We start from the raw sequence: 6,635 nt of genomic DNA on the forward strand, positions 1-6,635 counted from the left end.
GAAACCGCACCATGGCTTGTAACTGAATAAAGATAACTTGCTGAAAAGGGGGAATAATTACGGAGAGACTGGGCAAGAGTTGGTGGTTTGGTGGTAGAAAAGAAAAGGGAGCAATTTTCCAATAGAAAACTGAATTGATCTGGTCTTCGGCGGCGGCGGCAAGCATTGTTTAGGATTGGAGTTCAATGTACGTAGGGACCAGTGGCATGGAAAGAATACAAAAAAGTCCTGTTTTTATTATTTTCCTTTACTGGATAGACCCCTCTTTTTCAGATTATATTTTTGTTTTCCCTTTGATGCCTATCACGATACCCTATATACACATCTCTCTTTTGATCTGCATTTAAAGTTCATCCATTTGAACTTCCATCAGACTTCAATGTGTATGAGTGTATCACTACTTTTTATTCGACATGAGCATATATAACTTACAGTATTGAAAACAAAGGACTTATTGACTTATTAAGATATATTTTACAATAAATTTAGTCAGAGATGGTAAGCTTTCAGGCTGTTCAGATATTGTCAGACTGTTTTCAAAGTTACTGCTGGAAGCTGGGCTAACAGCTGAACTTACGTTCATTGAACCTATTTCAAAGCTGAAACAGCATTTTCCCCTCTCTATATATACCCTCTAGACATTTCTAGTTGTGTTTTGTCCCTCTCATCCATTTCTTTCTATCTTTTCCTTTCCTCTTGTATTTCACTTTTTCTCCCTCTCCTTCTGTTTTCTTCCCTATCTCTGCCTCTTTTTATCTCTCTCTTTATAACTATATCTCTTCTTTCCACTTTCTAGAATCTACATATTCCCTCACTTCCTTCTCTATGTCCATTTCACCAAAACATGGCATTTTCTGCCAACAAAAATATTCCCAGTCTCATTAGAATTTATTTCCCCCTTCTCTTTATCTATTTCTTATTTCATCAATATCATCCCCCCCCCCCAAGATGTTTAACATGCACGTAGTCTGAATGCACAGCCTCTCATTTGACACTTTAAACACAATGCCATTGAGTCTTGAGCAGAGCCTAACTCTTGTTAGTCTCTGAAGCGGCTACAGTACAGGGCCTATTGGCTGCAGTCTCTTTATAGTCTCCTTGCTCAGACCTTTTTGCTATGAATTACAACTGTAGAGTGTATGCACCCACAGTCCCATTGCCAGAGAGCTTCAAATGCCTAAATGGAGTCACAAATGTCATTTCTTGACTGAGGAATGTTCTTTGCTGTGGCATCACAGCAGGTTTGGCACGTTTGTGTCACTTTATCCCACACCTAGCTCCAGTGGGTGTTGAGCTCACGGCTACATGGGTAGGCAGGCGTAGCGGATGAAACATTGAATGTGGAAAAATGACGCAATATAGTTCCAGTAGTGTAGCCAAGAGGCACAGGGGCTGCGGGGCACATGCCCCTCAGGTGCCATGACTAAATGTAGAAAAAGCACCAATAAAGTACAATGTAATAAATGCAATGCTATAATAAATTAGTGTGAAGTTTCTATATTTTTGTTGGCACATGCTCAATATGGTCCCTGGTAGATTCCCTTGTCCTGAAAAATTCTAACTGTAGGTTTAATGGCCACAATTCCACTGCAATAGATAATTAAGTTTTGGAAGATAATTTCTCAAACTTGGAAATCAATTAAGAGTTATTGAAAATTGATGCATGTAAGCAAGAATTTCTTCCAAACCTGTTGGTGGTGATAATTTGTTGGAATTTGTAAAAAGTATGAAGCACTCAAATCAAAAACGCGACTTTGGTCACTCGGAAGTTTGGTTTTTGGAAACGACGGCAGAAATATTAACATTTTTTGCTGTGTAAATGCTCGCTTTCAACATCATTCCAGTTTTGGGTCATGTGACTCTCCTCGCTTCTGTGCGATCAGATGCAGAGCAGCAACAAGTTGTGCATGCTCACCCCAAACCAGAAGGAGCAAACACCACCGTTGTTGTATGGGTTTCCCCAGTAGTGTAATGGCAGCCACCCCCCCCCCCCCCCCCCCCCCCCCTCCCCCCCCAAAAAAAAAGTATGGTTTAAAAAAAATTGGGTTGTGTAAATGGTCCAAGATTCTGTGATTTTACCTACCGGTATACAGTTACCACTTCATCTTTTACGACCCCATGGCGCCATACATACTCAATCCTTTGATAATGATAACAAAATTGGAAATGCATGAAAAGGCTTTATATTCTGTTAAGTGCCCCTAATTAATCATGACTGCATTCATGGAGTTTTAGATGGATGGAGCAGGGAATGTATCTAGCATGAATGATTTCATTCAACATTTTTTGTACTTTAAATACATAATTGCTATGCATTTATCATTTGAATAAAGGAAGATGATATATCAAAATTCCTTTTCTTTTTCTAAATAAAATTGTGACATCCTACATTGCACATTGAAATTACTCAAAATTCATTTCATTTGAAAACGTAGCAGGTTTCAGCTATGAATATGTGCCATAATAGTCTGATTTAGAGTCAAAATTCATTAATAGCAAGTTGTGCTTTATACTGCTCCTGCTCCTATGGCCATGATATATTTGAAGTTATTTTCTTCAAATTTAGAATCAGTTTCAGTACTCTGTCTTCTAAACGACAGAGTTGAGGATGAGAAATAAATGAATTAATAAAACTTACCTACTAATACTATCATTTTAGATATGTTTTAATTGACTAAATTAGATATTAAATATTAAATGGATGAGATCTGAATCCCAATCATTTAAGATCATTTGTGTTGAAAGGCTTAAAAGGAGTGGTCATCAGTCTCCATAATATTGCAATTGTTTCAGTAAGTAGCAGATGAGTACAATTTCTGAAAATTCTGAAAATGCTAAAAAGGGAGCAGCAAAAACAAAAAACAATAACAATGTTAGATTCATGCGTAAAATTAAGATTTGTAGCTTTGGGTCTCATTCCACAAAGTCATTAAAAAAAAAACAAGCAAACAAAACAAACAAAATCCAATAACAACATTAGATTCACATAGAAGTTCAAAAGTTGAAACTCTGGTCTGCAATTCAAAAACTCGCTAAAGATCATCGACACCACCACATCTGGGTAACTGACAAGTGTCCGATTGTTGCTGATAGGGCAAGGTTTGCCTTCCTCTTAATCTAACACATTACTTTGTTTGTGGAACCCAGTTAATCGCTTCTAGAAAACAAAAGCCAATAGCAAATTGCTTCCAAAGCAAACAAATCCCAGCTCTATCAGGGTTGAGACCCTTCAAGATCTGCCAGAATGATACCCGGTTATGTCATTGCTCCATTATTAGCACAAAAGTCAATACAAGACCTAGATATGCTCTACAAATTCTGTGTGTTTCACAGAATGCGAACTGACTTGAGGTTTTATGACAGATTTTCTACACAAGTCATTATTTTACAGCTCAAAAGTCAATACAAAACCTAGATATGCTCAACAAATTCTGTGTGTTTTGAAGAATGCGAACTGACTTGAGGTTTTATGAATGATTTTCTACACAAGTCATTATTTTACAGCTCAAAAGCAAGTTCTTCATTATTTGTTTTGTAATGTTACAGACTTTTACAACTGCCTTCATAACTAGGGGCTCAAAAGTATAAGCAGAAAAAGTCAATACCAGACCTAGATATGCTCTACGAATTCTGTAGAATATGTGGGTTACACTGAGAATGTAATTATTTCAAACAAGCAAACTGACTCTAGAAACTGTATTTTCATTTTTTTTTCTGGGAAAATGCAAAGGATTGCAAATTGAGTTGATGTTGATTATCTACTAATAATACAAGCAGTCATTGTACTGTTTGGGTCATTTCTTTTGATTTTAAGAACCATTTGCCATTTCAGACCTGCCCTAAGGATTTGTATGTTGAGGGAAGGGGGAAACAAGGAAGGAGGGGGGAGAACAAGGAAGGAAGGAGTGATATATGGAAGGAAGGATATATGGAAGGAGGGAGGGAGGAAGGAAGGGAGGAAGGAAGGGAGGAAGGAAGGAAGGAAGGAATCAGGGAAGGAGGGATGCAGCGAGGGAGAGAAAACGGAAACAAACATATCATCGCTGTTTTCACGAAGTGACGGTAGTGAAAAAAAATTGCATTCACTTTGCGTTACAATTTTCCTCACTACCGTCACTTCGTGAAAACAAGGACGATATGATGTACTATAGGCTTACTCTATTTCATTTATTTTGAAGATCCAATTGCTATCACAGGTCTTCTCAAGGTTTTTAATATGTATGTAGAGAGGGACCGAGGAAAGGAGAGAGTAGGCGCATTTATACTGTCAAATACCTCATTTTGAAAAGTCGCGATGTTTCGTGCACCCGGTTACACTTGTGCTGAAACATCACCGACGGAGCTGTTCAGCGATGTTTTGGCGTGTTTCGGTTGGTAATGCGCATGTGCAGTCTTCCCGACCTTTGACCCCGGCCTGCTATAAGATTTTTAGCGCGCGCAATTTCCAGCTAGCGCTATAGCTAGCTAAATAGCGATACATCCCATGCGCATGCATGCGATATGTTTTGTTTATCTCGCGTGTAGTATTTGAGGCAAGAGTGGATAAGTTACGAAGTACGGACTACGGCTGCTGATTCAGTTTTCCCAAATTCAATCGAAATCTAGTAGTAAAAACAATATGGGAAGGTTAAGAAAATCATCGTTGTTAATTGTTAATTTCATGCTTTCACTCATTTCTCTGAAGCCCTTTTCCCCACGTTTGCAGGGACGCTTGGAAGTCTGGTGGAGGAGCTCTCCCTGCCTTCACATCGAAATCAAGAACTTCATCTCATCATCAGTCCATGGGAATTGTTCACTTCCATATTAATTAATCTAACAAAACACTCAAATACTACTACTAGACAGATATGGCCAGACGGGAATAACGAAGATTGAATAAAGGATGAGTTAACGGAATTGGAACAAACGGAGCTGAATGAACGGATAACACGCGCGACGATGGAAATGCTATAAATATCACACGGGAAGAACGTGGTTTAAAAGAGCGCGGGTAACAATCCGGAAGTGCCGGAAGTCACGTGCCTAACATCACGATGTTACAACTGCGAGCGGTTATACTTGCCAAACACGCCAAAACACGCCAAAACACGCCAAAAGATCACACTTCGTTTTGGAATGTTTGGGGCTTGGCATGTCTGCCGGTAAAGCGTAGTTGCCCTTGGTAACATCGCGGCCAGGCTCCGGTTTGGCATTTTTTGGCGTGTTTGGATGACAGTGTAACTGCCCCTAGAGAGAGAAAGAGAGATACAAAGAGAGAACTTAGAGATACAAACAGATAAAAGAGATTAAGATTAAAATACTATAAATATTCAGCAGAACTATTTAGGATAAGATTATAATTGCTAAGACAGGATTTGGAATGCAAAGGGACCAACTGGGCAGAACAAAGCTGGTCAAAATCTAGGTGCAACAGTCATTAAGTGGATTTAAGCATCTAGAAGCCTTCCTTGGTATCCAAAAGATTTCGGAGAAAATAAAATGAAAATACAAAATCTTAGAAGTAAAATCTTACCATCTTAACATACCACTGCACTTTGGAACCACAGAAGACAGAACATTCTTCAAAATATAAAACAGTGTTGAGAAAACAGTTTCATATAGCCTTTATGGCAATATCATCATGAATATAAATGAGAGATGAATATTGAATATCTGATAATTTTTCAATTTTGAGGACTGACCCTCTAAATGAATAAATAAATATTACTTTCTGATCGGAAAACAATTTAGAGAGATGCACATACATTTTGAGTATTGCAGTGCATTAGGTCAGCTACCGGTATTTATGTTCTTGCTTTTAAGTCATCACTCTTGGTTTAAAGTGACAGTTGAATAGAATGTGTTCCTCTGAGCTAATGATCGTTACATTCATGTACAAATCAATTGGTGACAAGCAATACAATTCATTTTCCGAGGCTAATTAGCATCATTTGAGTGCTAGGAAGGGGTGGTGGTCTTCTTTGTTAAATGATAGGACGGTTACCCCTTTTATACTGTAGACAGGTCAAATGGAGGGGGAGGGGAATTCAAAAGAGGAATCTCAAAAGTTATTTTAAAAGTCTTTTCTATAAATAATGTATTGTATGTTACTTTCCTGTTAGAGAAAGAGAAAGGAAGTAAGGGAGATGAGGGACAAAAAAGGGAGAGAAAAGAGAGAGAGAGAGAGAGAGAGAGAGAGAGAGAGAAAGAGAGAGAGAAAGAGAGAGAGAGAGAAAGAGAGAGAGAGAGAGAGAGAGAGAGAGAGAGAGAGAAGGGGAATATACAAAAGTGAGTGATTGAAAAGTGTTTCATTTTCAATTCATTCTCAAAGAAATGTACAGCCTCCTATTTTTTTCTTGCAAGAAACTGAAAAAGATAAGGAGGAGTCAAATTGTTTAAACAAAATGTAAATAAAACACACTTTAAAAGCATCAAGATTAAAATTCTATCAGTTTCATATGTATACTCTAAACCAAGGACTTCCAGTGACGAGCTGAGTCCTGTCTGACTGACAGTGGGGGAAGGTTACAGCTAGAACATAACTCTTACCATCTTAAATTCTCCTCACCCAAGCCACATCTTTGAACATCGATATAACACTGTTTACAATAAAATAGGACTTCTCTACTGCATATTTTTAGTGTCCTTTTATACTT

This window comes from Strongylocentrotus purpuratus, unplaced genomic scaffold (genome assembly GCF_000002235.5).
Source record: "Strongylocentrotus purpuratus isolate Spur 01 unplaced genomic scaffold, Spur_5.0 spur5_scaffold_11, whole genome shotgun sequence".
Classification (NCBI taxonomy): domain Eukaryota; kingdom Metazoa; phylum Echinodermata; class Echinoidea; order Camarodonta; family Strongylocentrotidae; genus Strongylocentrotus; species Strongylocentrotus purpuratus.